The following is a 17052-nucleotide window of genomic DNA, read 5'->3' as shown; positions in this document are numbered from 1 at the left end:
ACCTCTTTTGGAGGGCAGTCTAGCAAAACCTGCCCAAACTGAAAGGGCATACATCCTTTGGCCCAGAAGATCCCGGTTCTAGCCCTTTATCCCATAGGAGTTGTGGCACATCTGTGAGTTATGCTAGATTGCTCACGTCACATCCCTGGCCCCCAGCCCTTCACAGTGTCCTCCAGCTTGGTGCTTGGTGACATCACGAGGGCCTGGCTTTCCCAGATCACAGGAGACAGGGCAGAGGCCACCTGCTCAGGTGCCATAACGAGCCTTGTCTTCAGGGACCCTGGCCCGTTCCATCCAGATACCCCACTGGGTGTAGGATGTTGATGGCTGTCTTGTTTGTCATAGCAGGTGAGAAACAGCTTCACTGTCTATTAATAAGACAGCCACATGGGGAATACTGAGCTGCTGGGGGACAGGAGCGGAAGGGAGGCTTTTCCTGTGTGTTTTTATACTTTGGGAATTTTTCTTTTCAATATGTACCTATTACTTACAATATGAAAGAAAGGGAGAGATTTCAGGTCCTAGAAATGACCCCAGAGGCTCGTGTAAAAAATGGGCATTTAGAAACAGAAAGCTGTTAGTTCCGCTTAGGGTGTGTCTCCCACATCATTCAGGTGTGAAACTCCCCTTCTCACCCAGCTCCATCAGTTTTGGGTGGAGAACAATGCCCGGCCACTGCTGACCCATGCCACAACCTCTGCCTAGAATGCTATCCCCTCCTTCCCTCTGCCTTTTGAAATCTGACCAGTATTTAAGGCCCTGACAAAGTGGCTTTCTGCAGCTAGAGGGTCTGGGGACACACAGGGTCCCTTGCAGTAGCTACTCAGCCCGTTCATCTGTTAAGTGTTTCTGTTTCATTTTCTCCCTAACTCAAGTTCAAGTCTCTGGACAGTAAGGACCAATGTCTCTGACTTGTTTGCCCCTGGCTGACTTTGCACACAGTAGGCCCTTGACCACATTGGCTCATGCGCCCTTTTGCTCAAAGCCTGGTCCAACTCCCTGGGCATAGTAGGTTCATCAAGTATTTGTGGAATTGAACAGATATCCAGGAATCAAATGGAGATCATACACAGCATGGGTTTAAAATGGTGTAAAACTAAGTGATCATAAAACAACAATTATTTGTAATCATCATCATCATAATAATGATATCAGCTAATATTTTGTTGTTGTTAGGTGCCATCAAGTTGATTTTGACTCATGGTGACTCCATGTGACAGTAGAGCTGCTCCACAGGGTTTCCTAGGCTGTAATCTTTATGGGAAAAGATTGCCAGGTCTTTCTCCCGAGGAGTAGCTGGGTGGGTCTGAGCTGCCAACCTTTCGATTAGCTGCCGAGCGCTTAACCATTGCACTACTAGGGCTCCTTAGCTAATACTTAGATGGGGCTTATTGTGTTCCAGGCACTCTTCTTAGACTACTGTATTAACTCATTTAATCCTCCCACAGCCCCTTGGGGCAAGTATTATTATAGGTGAGGAAATTGCAGCCCAGAGAGGTTAAGTAATTTGCCCAAGGTCACACAAAAAACCAAAACCAAACCCACTGCTGTCGAGTTGATTCCGACTCATAGCAACCCTATTGAACAGAGTAGAACTGTCCTATAGAGTTTCCAAGGAGTGCCTGGCAGATTCAAACTGCTGACTTCTTGGTTAGCAGCCGTAGTACTTAACCACTATACCACCAGGGCTTCCAGGTCACTCAGCCAGTGAGTAAATTTGTAGATGTTCTTTATCTAGGTATTTTTGAGGCAAGATACCGCACTTTTCTCTAGGAAGTCAGAAGTACCAATAAACACTCTATAACATCTACTAACCAGGTGTGACAGCATGTAAAACATGGGAAAGTAGATAGCCTGTGTCCTGGTCCTAGAATCAGGCTGTTCTTTCCATTCAACAGGACAGCTTTGGACCATAGGGCTATGAGCTTTCCAGAAAACCAAAAAACCCATTGCCATCGAGCCGATTGTGACTCATAGTGACACTCTAGGACACAGTAGAACTGCCTCATAGGGTCTGCAAGGAGCGCTTGGTGAATTTGAACTGCTGACCTTTTGGTTTGTAGCTGTAGCTCTTAACCACTGTGCCACCAGGGTTTCCAAGCTTTCCAGAAGGCCTGAAAAAAAGGTCAGAGAGACCTAGGGTGCGGGTAGGGCGTGGGAGAATTAGCTTCTAAATCCAAAAGGGAATTGCAAAATCACAGCAGTGCCAGCTGCACTGAATCCCCATAAGGATCTGCGGAGTGCTCAGCCCCTAACCGAAAGGCCAGTGATTTGAAACCATCAAATGGGGAAGTTGTACTCTGTTGCATGGGGTCACTCTGAGTTGCAGTCCACTCAACAGCACCTAACCACAAGAAGCATCTGTCAGCTAGTCACTTTCAACCCATTAAAAAAAAAAAACCCCGTTGCCTTTGAGTTGATTGTGACTCACAGCAACCCTATATATAGGACGCAGAACTATTCCAAAGCATTTCCAAGGGGCGGCTGGTGGATTCTAACTGGTGACTTTTTTGGTTAGCAGGTGAGCTCTTAACAACCTATATATATAATAGCAACACTTCAATTGTATTTATTAGGAGCAGCGGGGGCATTTTAGTGGCTTGATATGGCATGATGCAGATTCTCCGAAAGTACAAGTGCCGGGGGCCTTGGTTGCTCTGCTGGGACTTGGTGGGGTACTGGAAGTAGGCACATCATCACCTGGACAGCTTAGGGGGTCCAGTGGGTCCCCGGGACTCCCTCAATGCCACGTTCTCCAGGCCTCGGAATGCTGGTGGACTTCTCCAAGGCAGATGTCTGGGGACACGTGGGCCAGGCAGGGCAAGGCTTCAAAAATGTGCTGGCCGCTGGGCTCCCTTGAAAATCGATTTCTCACCTTTAGCCAGCCGCGCTGCCCGGCCGGGCTATCCCAAGGTTGTTGTGACAGCAAAAGCAAGTGCCATGGAAACGATGGTGAAACCCCGGGCGCGGGCTCCCCCGGTGCACCAGCCTCGCTGTTGTCCTCCTCCCACTCCCCCGTTAACTCTGTTGTGCTTGGCACTGCTCGCCTTGGACTCAGAAGCGCTCCCTTTGCAGGGAGACCCACGAGGTGTTCCCACCCCCGTGCCAGGAGCCGGCCAGCTGGCTCACACGCCCCCCTTTCCAGCGCCTGCTTCCCAGCTCTCTGCTCCTGGTGAAACCAGCATCCCCGCAGGCCCAGCTGGTGGAGAGCGCGGGGTGGCCGGGGACGCCCAGGAACGGGGCATCCAAGCTGGCCCGGCTTCCCTCTGTCAACAGCAGCCGTGCTTGTGTCCCGGCCGCCAGGCCCGCTTGGCTGGGCCAGCGGGCCCTCCCTCCTGCTGTGGTTACAGGCCATTTCTGGGGACGGAAAACAGAAACCAACTCTGTGTTTTCCAACCCGCCAAGGTTCTGAGAAATTCAGGCCTCGGCCCAGGAACTCCCTTCTCCTGCCCACCCTGGGCCCCTTTCAGGGAAGGGGCACCCACCAGCTCCCCCACTCCAGGCTGGTTTCCTGTTCTCTTCTGAATCGGGAGAAGGTTCTGAGGACGGTCTTCTGACTCAGAATGCAGTTGGCTTTGCCCCATCTGCAGCAGGGACACTGTGGTCACTGGCTTCTCCCCCAACCCAGTCACCCCAGCTGCTTTTATCCCCAAGTGGTCTGCTCCCAGGGATGCACCCCGAGAGGCCACTTGGCTGCTTGACTCTGGCCAGGCCTACCCTGGAAAGAGTATCCTTAGTTCCAAACTCCAGCTCTCGCAGCCATCAGGGCACTTACTGCTCCAAGTTCTTAGCTGTTCAAGGTCCCCTCTGTTGATAGTAATTCGAGCTAAAATGGGAGTGATTGATGGCTTAGGGCCTCTCCTGGAGCTGCTTTGAATTTCAGAGAGGGGATCATTCATGCCAACAGCTCTCTTAATGGGAGGAAACCTGATGGGCTGTTCTCCCGATGAAGAGGGATGACAAACACACAAAGGAATACATGTCGGGTGGTGAGACCTGCTGTGAAGAAAAGACACAGGGTGCTGGGAGAGAGAAGACTTCGGACAGGGTCTAAACCTTGGTAGAGGTGGCTTTCTGCTGCCCTAGTGTGCTAGAATGTTCCCCCACCCATCCCTGAAGGGACAAGCCGCTTACTGTTGTTCCACATGCTAGTTCTTGTAATGTGGGCACCAAGGCCATTGGTCTCTTGTCTTTCTTCTTCCCATCTCCTTCTTCCTCCCATCTCTTTCTTCCCTTCTTCCTTTCTCCCTCTCTCCCTCCCTCCCTAGCTTCCTTCACTCCATCCCCCTCCTTTCCTCTTTTTTTCCATCCTTCCTCTCTCCATCCTCTTCCTCTCTTCTCTGTCTTCTCTCCTTCCCTCTTTGTTCCCTTCTTCCTTTATCTCTGTCCCTCCCGCCCTTCCTTTTTTCCTTCCTTGCTTCCTTTGTTATGTACTAAATAATTTTTATTAAATATATGTAAGATATAAAAAATAACATAAATGAATAGTGCCCACGGACTCTCAAATTGAAAGACAAATGGTGTAACCATTACCGTTAAGCTCTTCTGCCTTTTGAAAAAATTTCCCCTGCAAACCTTTCAGCCAGATGACTCTTGTAAAAAAACAAAACAAAACAAAAACTTTTGCCTGATACCATTATCACACCTAAAAATGAATCAGTCTTTAATATCCTCGAAACTCAAGGTCCAAATCTTCAGTTGCCTCATAAATGGCTTAATATTTTTTTTAATATACAGTTTGTTTGTATCAGGACACAAGGGAGGTCCATACATTGTGATTGATTGGAATGTCTTCTGTGCTTCTTCCATCTGTCCATTCCCCCATTGTCTTCCCCCCGCCCCGCCATCTTCATGTTTGAAGAAGCCAGGTCGTTTGTCCTGTAGAGTTTTCCAGAGTTTCGGTTTTGCTGATTGCAGCTCATGTTGTCATTTAATGTGTTGCCCTGATCTCAGTATTTCCTTTAAATTCGTGGTTGGATCTGGCAGCTTGATCAGATTCAGGTTGATGTTTTTGGCAGGACCACCTCCTAGTGGAGTCCCTGGGTGGTTCTTGGCTGCCAATCAGAAGGCCGGAGGTTTGAGTCCCCCGAGAAGCACCTTGGAAGAAAGACCTAGCAATCTACTTCTAAATAGTTAGCCACTGAAAACCCTATGGACCACAGTTCTACTCAAGACACATGGGGACACCATGCGTTGGACTTCTCTCACGAGCAACTGGCTTAACCTCCTAGGTGGTGGTGTGCGCCTCCACCTAGGAGAGGGCCTGTGAGGTCTGGCTGTCTCTCCTTTGTGTGGCTTGTAGCCACAGATACTCAAGGCCTGGACTGTACATGTTATTTTGAATGTATCCGCTTCCTTCCCACCTTAGAGTGACCACTATCCTAGATTTTGTCACTTCCTTTTCTTTATGGGTATACCACGTTTGATTCCCTGAGCAATGCAATGTTTAATTTTGCATGCTTGAGAACTTTACATAAATGGAATCATTCTGCAAGTAGTTCCTGCAGCTTGCTTTTTCCATCAACATCATGTTCTTGAGATTAAGTCTTTGTGTGCAGCGTAGCTGTAATTCATTCCTTTTCTCTGCTGCGTAGTATTCCGTTGTGGACCTCATTCATCCAGTGTATCCATTCTGATGACGAACATTGGCTTGTTTCCAAGGGTCTTTTTTCCTTTCTGTTACAGTGTTGCCTTCAGCTTCCTTGTCTGTCTCCCAGTGTACACAAACAGAGGTTTCTACATGGCTACACCTGGGTTGTGGAGTTGCTCGCTTAGAGGATGTACACGCCTTTACCTTTACTAGACAATTCGAGATTGTCTTCTGAAGTGGTTGTACCAGTTATTCCAGCAACATGTAAATAATTGTGTTGCTTTTCATCCTCAAAGTACTTGATAGTGTCAGACTTTTAAATTGTTTTGCTTAGCTTGAGAACTCGGTTAACATACTGAGCTGCTAACCGAAAGGTGTATATGAAATGGCATCTTTTGGTGAACAGAAACTTCTTAGGTAGTTAAATTTATTTTCTGAAAGATTTAGGCTTTTTGTGTGTGGTTGAGGACTAAACCCGTTGCTGTCGAGTCGGTTCCGACTCCTAGCGACCCTACAGTATAGAGGAGAACTGCCCCATAAGGTTTCCAAGGCTGTCGTCTTTACAGAAGCAGACTGCCACATCTTCCTCCCGCAGAGCGGCTGGTAGGTTTGAACCATTGACCTTTTGGTTAGCAGCTGAGCACATGACCACAGCACTACTAGGGCTCCTTGTAGTTGAGGACAGTGTTGCTCAAGATATGTCATCGGACTGGCAGCTTCAGTGTCACTGGGGAGCTTGATAAAAATGCACATTTGTAGGCCTCACCCCCGACCTCTGGGATCAGAGACACAGAGTCAGGCCGGCAATCTGCTTTTACGAGCCTTCCAGATGATTCCAGTGCTCAGATTGGAAGAACTAGTGTAGGAAATCTTTCTCTACCCCGACGTTATGAAGATAGTCTCCTGTATTATCTTGCAAACACTTTATAGTCTTACTTTTCACACTGAGGATGTAATCCACCTGGAATTGGTTTGGGTGTCCAGCACAAGGTAAGGTTCTAATTTCATTAGTTCTATATGGATAACTAGTTGTCCCAGACCTGTTATGAGAAGTCCATGCTTTCCCCACGGGCCCATGATCCATCCATGTCATAAATCTTATCGCCACATAAGTGGGGGCCTCTTGGGCTTTTGGTTTTGTGCCGTTGGTCAGTCTGTCTGTCCCCAGCCAGTGATTCACTGGCTTTACACATACAACCGTCTTGTAAACATTTTTGACACTTGGTAGATCCAGTCACCCGTGCTTGTTCTTCGCAGCATCTCGGCTCTTCTCAGCTTTTTGCTTTTCTGTGTCCACATTACAGTCAGCTTGTCAGGCTCTGCAGAATTGCATTGACTCTTTCACTCCACTTTACATTATCGAATCACTAGCTCGATTTGGGAAAAATGGACATTGTTCAAGGCTGGGTCTTCACGCATTTTTCTAAAGCCTGCTCAAGATTGTCCTTCATAACAGAAGGAATGAGAGAGCCCCCTCTGGCAGGGGTGGCTGGCCTTCCCAGCCACAGACCCTACTGCACGGGCCCAATGAGCCTCGTGGAGCTCGCCAAGCCCCATGAAGCTTGATGCATGCTCACCAATGGAGAAAGTTTCTCCTCCTTTAAGTCACAGGGTCACTATGAGTCGGAACCGGCTCAACGACGTCTAACAACAACGAGTTAGACTGAGTGGAAAATGGAAGCTGAGGGTTCCAGATTCCACACTTCTTGCCCTCACCTCATTTGCTCCATGGTTGCGGGTTAACATGCCTACTGTATGCCCAGCATCTGTACTAGTTCCTGCTTGAGGGGCATGTGGGCTGCATGGAAAGTCAGAGCCAGCCTGAGGGATGAGCAGGACCTCATGAGCCAGATAAGAGACCTGGGGAGAAGTGTGCCAGGCAGAAGTACGGCGGAGCAAAGCCCAGAGGAACCGTCGTCTTCCTCCTGACCAAGAGTCTTCATTTCTTCCTGTTTCCCTTTTGGGTCTGCTTTGCAGAGACAAGCATTGTAATACTCCACGTTTTGGCACAGTGATGTCAGAAGCCATAGTTTGTTCCTTCGCTGATTCATTGTTTCCTTTAATTATTCAGTCATCTAACACCTATTTATTGTTTGTCATCCACCAGCTATTTATCGTTCACTGCTGGGGATACCATGGTGAACAAAAAGGCACAAGGTCCCTGCCCTCATAGAGCTCACAGTCTAAACAATGGCCAAACAAGTATCAGTTATGACACCAGGGAGTGCTAAGTGCTGTGAAAAAAGATAAAGCAGGGTAGGAAATAGAGTGTGGGCTGGAGACTGTTCTAGTGAGGGAGGTGGATTCAAGTGGAGATCTGAATGCGAGAGCCTTGCACGGCTCTGAGGAAAGAGCATCCCAGGCAGAAGGAACAGGCAGTGCAAAGACCCTGAGATTCAGGCGTGCTTAGGCTATTTAGGGAGGCGCTGTGGTTAAGAGCTCGGCTGCTAACCAAAAGGTCAGCAGTTCGAATTCACCAGCCACTCCCTGGATACCCCTGGTGAGGTAGTTCTGCTCTGTCCTGTATATAGGGTATCTGCGAGTTGGAATTGACTTGAGCACAGTGGGTTTTTTTTTTTTGGAAGGGGCGCTGGTGGCACAGTGGCTAAAACACTTGGCTGCTAACTGGAAGGTCGGTGGTTCAATCCCACCAGCCACTCCACAGGAGAAAGATGTGGCAGTCTGCTTCTGCAAAGACCACACCCTTGGAAACCCTGTAAAGCAGTTCCGCTGTGTCCTACAGGGTCTTTTTGAGTCAGAATTGACTCAACAGCAACAGATTTGGTTTTGGTTTTAAGGGAGCCTGGCAGGGCTAGAGTGGAGCGAGGGAGAAAAACGCATAATATTTAGTCATAAGGGATGGCCTTTCCCAAGGCTGGGTGGGATGCTGGGTCCCCGAAGTGGGTTGGTGCCAGCAGGTGGTTAGGGAGAGTCTATCAAAATAAAAATCCGATGCGAAGGCCAGCTTAGCTGGGTGTCCATGTGCAGACACCTGTGTGGACCGCTGCAAACTGGTGGCCTTTCCTCCTTTCCCCCCCTGGAATCAGCTGGATTCCCCGTCAGGCAGGCCCTGACTGTGGAGGCTCAGGTGGCTCCACCGTCTCGGAGAAGGGGCACTTGTGTGCTCTGCCGATGGCCCCCAGAGCACAAAGCCAGAACCAGACAGACCAGCTCTTGGAGATGGTGAACGCCAGACTACTGGGCAGATTCTGGTGAGACCCAATCAACGAGGGGTTTGGGTTGCATTCCTGCAATCATCTCTCCATGAAATTCTCACCGAGCACCTACTCTGTGCTCTGCCCAAGATACTGGGGGAGAGTAGTGAATGAGAGGCAGGGTTCCTGCTCTCATGGGGCTTTTGTAGTCCCATGAGGGGCTAATGTTATGATGTCGTGGGCTCCAAGATGCAGGGACCTTGTGGCCTGAGCCAGGCCAGCCAGCCCGTTCATCACCACAGTAGCCATGAAAGCCTGCCTATGGGGTGTCCCTCTGACTGGTCTTCTTGCTGGGATTCTGTAAACTCGTTCATGTGTTTACTGTCTGTTTGTGGGGCGTGAAGGAGATGACCTGTGTGTGAGCACCCATCATGGGGCCCACAGGGAAGGTGTCTGCACGTACATTGCCCTTTGAGGAATCTCAACCATGCCCTTGGCCTCGTGTTGCCTGTCTTTCCACATTGGCACTTCCTGCCAGCTTTGCAGAATGGCCCTCTGCCCTGTCCTCAAGCACTACTTTGTCAGGCGCCTCGAAGAAGCTACCTCACATGTGAATTTGAGATTCTGAAACCAAACCAAAACCAAACCTGTTACCATCGAGTTCTGAGTCATAGCGACCCTGTAGGACAGAGTAGAACTGCCCCATAGGATTGTATGGTAGATTCGAACTACCTACTTTTTGGTTAGCAGCTGAGCTCTTAACCACTGTGCCACCAGGGCTCTTAATGGTGAGGGAGGATGGGGACAAGGTAGACACTTGGGATCAAGGCCCCAGGAAGCTGAGTTTGGGAAAGTGGCCCAACCAGGGGAAGATGAAGGGATCTATCTGGGGGCTGGCTCTCGCTACCTTGGGGCTTGGTGCCTTCTTGGCTGCAGGCCGATCCACCCCCGCTCATCTGCCAACCATGTGCTCCTCTCCCGATAAGCACCTTTGCTTTTTACTAGAAACCGCAGCCTTAGACCTGCCACGTTTACTCATCCCGAGAGCTGAGGACATTTTGGGACGTGCCATAGCGTTTTTCTCGTAACTCCGAGGTCTTGCTCGTAAGGTGGCTGGGTGCTGTGCAGGCTGCTACCTGGGCTGGCTTCCGGAGGCCTCCGGTGCAGAGTGGTGGTGACTCAGTGCCATTCTGCGTGTGGCAGGCCCAGTGCAGCCAGGCTAGGAGGGGCCCGCCTCGGCAGGATGTGAAAATGCATCTCTGAGAGCAGGCTGACCTCAGAGCCGCCCACTCTGAAAATGCAGAAATAGCATCCGAGGTGAAAGTGCTTTGGTGAAAAGAGGTGGACTGGCTGTCAGATCAATTCCGTCTGCTACCCAAACGTTCTCTGTGCAGTGGGCTAATAAAATGTGTGAGTGACAGTAAGAGAGACGGCCGCTAACCCTGCAGAGTTAGCTTGGCAGTGTGCCATGTGTGTTCATCTCACAACATCTGCCTGGGCTACACACTGTTATTCCCATTTTACAGATGAAGAAACTGAGTCACAAGAGAGTTCTATGGTGAGCTCAAGTTCCCTCAGCGAGTGATATATGAGATGCTGGTTTTGTAGCGCCTTGTGTAGTTAACTCATTTATTTCTCCTAAAAGGCTTAGGAAACAAAACTAGTTGCTGCAAGTCGATTCCGACTCACAGCGACCCCACATAAGTCAGAGAAGAACTGCTCCATAGGGTTTTTCAATGGTTGCTTTTTTGGAAGTAAATCACCAGGCCTTTCTTCCAAGGTGCCTCTGATCTTTTGGTTAGCAGCTGAGTGCATTGAGCATTTGCACCGCCCAGGGACGAAAAAGTCTCAAAATTTAGGTCCAATGATTGCCCACCTTTACATGGATGAGGGAGCAGAGATGCAAAGCAGGGCAGGGCTTATATCCAGTCCCACAGCAGAACAGCAGAGCTGGAATTTGGACCCAGGCAGCCTGGCTCCTCGCAGTGTTTCCCTGTGGTACCGACCCTGGAGCGGGAGTGCTCACCACCCTGCTCAGCTCCTGCCCCAAGCCGTTTGTGGCCCCCACCCTCAGACCAAACATAAAGCCTGCACGTGGGAGATAATGAGAGCACCGAGTAGGGAGCAGGGCCCCTGGCTGGAGGCGTCTGAGGCTGTGTGGATGGGAGGGGCCGTGGCTGCAGAGGGTGTGCTCTGTCAGGTAGTAGCAGCAGCGTCCGCAGTCCCTGCCTCGGACTGGCTGTGCGATCTTGGGCAAGTCACTTAACCTTGACTTTTTCGCTGTCAGTGCACTTTGGCAAACAGCACAGGTAAAAGGTTGGATTAAAGGGATGAGTCTGGCATTACGGCTGTGTGTGTGTGCCCTGGGAGAGTTCATGGCCCTCGGGGACACCTGGCATAAAGTCACATAAGCACATTCCTTGTGAGTCACTCTGGGCAGCCTTTGAGTTGAGGGAAATGACTGGAAGGGATGAGCCTGTGGGTCTCACGTAGAGAGATGTGTTAAGAATCTGGTCCCTCTGGTCCCTGCCTTAACACTTTCCTTCCAGGCAGCTAGTGACTTTTTGTGCTGTGTGACCCAGCGGCCCTCTGCTTTTCTCTTGCTGTCACTCACCCCCAGGTGCTTGGATGAAATAAGAGGTTTAGGCTCGTGGCCATGGGACTGCTTAGCCCTCAGCACTTGCCCCTTTCTTGTCCCTTTTCAAGAGGCCATAGGTGGGGCCTCTGGCAGAGGCCTGGGCCTCAAGGGAGGGCTTGCCGACTGCTCATGGGCTGGGCCCGCACTCCTGAGAAGCCAGTCTGCAAGTCAGCTGTCGTGCCAAGCAGTGCTTAGGGGACTTCAGAGAGAGGCAAATGGGGTTAGAATATTTTAGGGGAAATTCAGGACTTGGGACACCCGAGATAGATTAGAAGGGACAGCAGTAGGGGAGGGAGCAGTGGTCAGGATGAGGGGCTCAAGCTGGGCGTGAGGGGTTATGCTGTGGGCTGCTTATGACGTATGTAGGAGGCCATAGAATGATCGGGAAGGTGAACCTAGGGTGAGGGTGAGGTGGAAACTGGGCTGGACGATTCAGTAAATATCCAGTGAATGCTGGTGTCAGACAGAAAGGTCTCATGAGCCAGGCCAGGGCTTGGGACCTCCTCGGAGGGGGTGAGAGGAAGTCGTGTGTGGTTTTGAGACCTGGCATAAGTGGCTTAGGATGGAGAGGCTTCTTAGTGTAAGTGCGGGGCCTTCACCTGCTGCTCCACCTGAGGTGGCTCACCTGCCCTCCCTCGGCCTCAGTCCCATTGCTCTTGGATAAGTAAATACAAATGTCTTAACAGAAGTGTTTGCTGAATTCCTCCAAGCCCCAGAGAGAAAGATGGCTTCCCCAACAATTAGGGATTTATTTTATCATCTCATTTGTGGTTGCAGGCTGATTTGTGGGCTTGGATTACTGTTTCTTTCCTGAATCTCAACTAGATGCAGTAACAAGGGCTTTTCTTGTGCTTTGGTTTTGTTTTATTTAAAGGGAAAAAAAAAGGGGCAACAAGTTATTTTGCAGTGCTTGCCTGTGGCTGGTTCTTGCCGCTTAGCAGAGGTTTGGGGTCGAGGCCATGATGAAATGGCACAATGACAAGGAAGTAAACCGTGGTTTGTTGAGAATGCTTTCCTGCCTGTGGTTGCTACTTTAGAAGGCCTGTGGTTGCCTGATAGGAGAGGTGTAGCTTAGCTGCATGTACTCAGAAGAAATTCTGCTGAATTGGAGAATGTGGCAGGGTAGAGGGGAAGCTCAGCTCAGGCCTGAGCTCACAGGGTTGGTTGGTCCTTTCTTGTCGGGGCAGCTCAGCTTTGAGAAAGTCACAAATTGCTTCTCTCTAATTGTAAGTCAGAGCCTCTGGGTGGTGCAAACGATGAATGCACTTGGCTGTTAACTGAAAGGTTGGAGGCTTGAGTCTACCCAGAGGTGCCTCAGAAGAAAGGCCTGGCAATCTACTTCTGAAAATGAGCCATTGAAAACCCTATGGAGCACAGTGCTACTGTGACACACATGGGGTCGCCATGGGTTGGAGTCCATTTGATGGCAACTGGTTAAGTTGATGTGCAAGAATGAAAAAAGCCGAGAAAGATGGTAGTATGTTCTGCACTCGGTGGGACATCGGTATTTTCACGTAGAGCCATCAGAGTGAACGTACCTCAGACCAGTCTGTTCCCATCAGCTCCATGGCACAGGAGCACCCAGGTCTTCCCATCCACTTCCATCCCGTTTAAGTATGTATGCCTGGGTTCTCAGAAGCCTAGAAAACTAAGTTGTGTAATTTGTCAAGGGGACAAATTCTTGGGTTGGTATTTTTGTCTATAAGAGGCTATTTGTTGACACCTTGTGCTTTAGTGATAATTATCTGTGTTGATTAAACTAGCCAGGGAACCACTTCCCATCTGCACACTAAAGTATCATCTTGTCAACACAACTAGCAGGACGATCACCAATTTATGCCTAAGGTTGTAAAAACGCAAGGCCGCTGTAAAGGTATTTAGCTTTTCGGACCACAAAACAGAGCTGTAATTCTGGGACCAGAGGCTTCTCTGTGTCTTTGGAAGTGTGTTTGCATGTGACATCTAGGGAAACCTGAAATCAAGCGCATTGCCTTCGAGTCGATTCTGACTCGTAGAGATTCTATAGGACAGAGTAGAACTGCCCCATAGGATTTCCAAGGCTGTAATCTTTACAGGAGCAGACTGCCACATCTTTCTCCCACGGAGCGGCTGGTGGGTTTGATCCACAGACCTTTTGGATAGCAGCCGAGTGCTTAACCACTGCACCACCAGGGCTCCTTGATATCTAGGCAGCATACAGTAACTCCAAACACTGTCTTTTCTGTTGATGTCTATCTCCATATTACCAACAATTGGCCAGAACATTCACCCTGCTCAATGGATCTTACTGTTTAAATGTATTAAAAAAAAAAACAAAAAACTATTGCTGTCAAGGCAATTCCAACACATAGCGATCCTATAGGACAGAGTAGAACTGCCCCATAGGGTTTCCAAGGAGTGGCTGGTGGATTTGAACTGCCAACCTTTTAGTTAGCAGCTATGCTTCTTAACCACTGCACCACCAGGGCTCCTTTTAAATGTATAGGGAAATAGAAGTGTATTCTTGGTTGGTAGAGGACACCGTCTCAACTGATCTTTGTCTCCTTCCACATCTTTTTCTGTCTCTCCCCCATCTTCTTTAGTGGCATACTGTAGAGTTAATAAAACACATGCCAACGAACCAGCTATATCATCTCGTTTGACCCTCACAGCAACTTTGCAAAACAGGTGGTTTTATCCCCATTTTGTGGCTGGGGAAACTGAGGCTCAGTGAGGAAGTCATGAAACTCACATTGGCTGTACTGACAGGGTGCTTTTGTTCTGAGGGCTTCTGATGAGAATCTGGTTGTTGGGCCATGTGCTTTGACAGCTTGGTGGCAGCCCTGTTGGGTACCGTGGTTACTACACTCCTACAGTGGTAAGATGACTCTGGGGCCTACTGGGACACCCTCAAGCTGATCCTCTAATTAATTTCTTTAAAAATACCCTGTTGGAAGCAATTTTGGGTGGAGAAGGTGGGGGTGCACCAGAGTGCTGATCCCTGAGCAGCTTCTATAGCAGGACCTAGAACAACTACGGGAGCCCCAGTGTCCTAAACAGTTAAGTGCTCTGCTGCTAAGTGAAAGGTCGGTGGTTTGAAGGCAGTTTGAACTCACCCGGCTCCATGGGAGAAAGATCTGGCGATCTTCTCCCATAAAGATTACAGCCCAGGAAACCCTATGGGGCAGTTCTGCTCTGTCACGTGGGGTGGCTGTGAGTTGGAATTGACTCAACAGTGCCCAACAACAACAATAGAACAGTCATGACATTACCAGTATGAGGCACAGCTTCATTTTGGTAAATGGGAGTCTTTTAAAAAAATGCTTCTTATATATTTGGATTTAAAAAAAAAATTAGAAAATGTGGGAAGATCCCTTCTACTGTAGATGGATTGGAGCAGTCCTTGCCTCCTCTGAGTTAGTGACCTGAATGGTTTGCTAGATCTCCATTGCCAAACTAGCTGTTTAGCTGCTCTCCCACCCTTTGAAGGCTTCATTCCCAGCACTTACCAGGATTATAATTTTGTAGTTCTTCGGACAACTGGTTTCATGTGCCCTGCTGTGAACTCCATGAGGGCAATGTCTTGATTGTTCCCCACTGGGTCCCTGGCACGGGCCAGGTACATGGTGGCTGGGCAGGTAGATGGCTAGACGAGCAGAAGAATGAATAAGGAGAGAGTAGAGGTGAGCTTAGATGGTGGTAGTGACACTTTTAGCCCAAGAGAAAATAAAACCAACCACACTTGAGGTTTATATTTAGCAGTACTTCCTGCCCCTTCCTCCTTTTAGAATGTCCCATGGGATCAATTAGGACATTTTGATTGCAAGGGACAAAAGGGACATTTGCCTAAGTGAAGGCTTCAGGCACAGCAGGATCCAGGGACTGAAATGATGTCATCAAAACTCAGTTTTGTTCCCTGTGTCTCTTGGCTCTACCCTCTTCTTGTTCTGTGCCATCGAGTTGATTCTGACTCATAGTGACCCTATAATAAGACTATAGTAGAGTAGGACTGCCCATAGGATTTCCTAGGCCATAATTTTTATGGGAGAAGATTGTCAGGTCTTTTCTTCTGCAGAGCAGCTGGTGGGTTTGAACCGTGAACCTTTTGGTTAGCAGCCAAGTGGTTTAACCATTGCACCACCAGGGCTCCTTTCTACTCTCTTACACATTGGCTTTTATCTTAGATAGGCTTTCTCCCTCTGAGCCAGTGATGGCAGAAACACAAGGATAAGAATGACTCAAAAGCCCCAGCAAATATTAAGTTGATTCTGATTGGATGTGTGCCTGTCCTTGAACCAATCATGGTGGCCAAGGAGAATGGGATCTATTGATGGCTTGGGCCACATGCTGTACCTCTGGGAGTGGGCAGAGGGCTGGGGAGAGGAGGTAGAGTATAGATTTCCCAAGAGCTTTACTAGAAGTAAGGTCTATGGGGACAGAGCGGCCAGCAGACCCCCGGTGCCCATCACGCCAACTTTGCGAGATTCAGCATCTATCACTGTGCTTTCCAATACAGTAGCCACATGGTACTCTTAAAATTTAAACAAAATTAAAAAAAAAAAAAATTCTGCTCCTCAGGCATTAGCCACCTTACAGGTGCTCAGTAGCCACATATGGCTGGTGTATGGGACAGTGCAGATAGAGAACCTTTCCCTCACCGCTGAAAGTTCTACTGGACAGAGCTGCTCTACCATCGCTGAGGCCAGGCCTGGTACTCTGCATTTTAACAAAGCTCGCAGGGCATCCTGATGCTCTTCCAAGTTTGGGAAGCCCTTGCCTGGGACTAGAGCCCCATAGAGCTGGGGATACACCTCGGCTCTGCCCAGTGCTAGCGGGCTGTTCCGGGCAAGTCACTCCCCCATTTCTGTCTCAGTAACTTGACCTGTGAAATGGGAATCTCACCACCAAGCCCCTGAGATGGCTGTAGGATTCCGTAAGGCAGTGTGAGCAGCCACGTGCAAGGAGGGCTGTGTGGTTTTGGTGGTGGTCTGGCTCTTGAGTTGGTTTTTAGGCCTTTGAGTTGGAGCAGGCCCTCCCTCTGGCTCTGCTGCCCCTCCTTCCTACCAAGAAACAAAGAGTGAAATCCCGTGGCTAAACAGGAAGCTGAACCTCAAAGCACTGCAGACAAGCCAGTGGTGGGGGCGGTACCAATGAGGCCTCGCTGCACCCCACCGCATACCACGCAGTTCAGTATCAGGAGGCTGGAGAGGTCACTGTCAAAGAGTGACCAATGGTGACCATCTGGCTGGTGGTGGTAAGAACACCGTGCCTTGGGCTCTACCTAGTTTGGAATTGCTCCTGCAAGGGTGCGGCCTTGGACCTGGCTGTGATACCTGATACTAACGAAGTACCACTAAATGGCTGTATGTGATGAAGTGAAACTGTCTTGGCCACTGCAGCTCCTTGGAGCTGTGCTGTTTCAGGGGTCTGACAGCTTTCCCGCCCTCGGCACAGAGATAGATTACAATATCCAAGAGGTGAGAGGTTCCTGTAATGACCTCCGTCACCCCAGGGATGTTGGTCACATTTGACCTTCTGTAATTTGGTCTCCAGATGGGAGCCTTGCACTTAACCCCCTTAAGCCAAGCAGGTGGTGGGGTGGACACTGTCTTTGGTGTCAGACCTAAATTCAGACCTCCCTCTGCCTCTCACCAGCCATGTGACCTCAAGCAAGCTATCGGACCTCTCTG

At 49.4% G+C, this 17052-nt stretch overlaps 1 protein-coding gene and 1 long non-coding RNA gene across 6 annotated transcripts in view; one reads left to right on the top strand and one right to left on the bottom strand.

Moving 5' to 3' along the window:
• Positions 1-17052, top strand: part of NFATC2 (nuclear factor of activated T cells 2) — a 187350-nt gene that overhangs the window by 132293 nt on the left and 38005 nt on the right. The gene's annotated exons all lie outside the window — the stretch shown is intronic.
• Positions 10520-17052, bottom strand: part of LOC135228618 (uncharacterized) — a 33987-nt gene continuing 27454 nt past the window's right edge. The window contains exons 2-3 of the long non-coding RNA XR_010319308.1: positions 14872-15008; positions 10520-13031 (exon numbers count right to left, since the gene is read on the bottom strand). This is a non-coding gene — a long non-coding RNA (uncharacterized LOC135228618). The remainder of the gene's footprint in view (positions 13032-14871; positions 15009-17052) is intronic.

The sequence above is a fragment of the Loxodonta africana genome, chromosome 24, assembly GCF_030014295.1.
Source record: "Loxodonta africana isolate mLoxAfr1 chromosome 24, mLoxAfr1.hap2, whole genome shotgun sequence".
Taxonomy (NCBI): domain Eukaryota; kingdom Metazoa; phylum Chordata; class Mammalia; order Proboscidea; family Elephantidae; genus Loxodonta; species Loxodonta africana.
The sequence above is the reverse complement of the archived record's forward strand: the minus strand, read 5'-3'. Positions and strand labels throughout refer to the sequence as shown.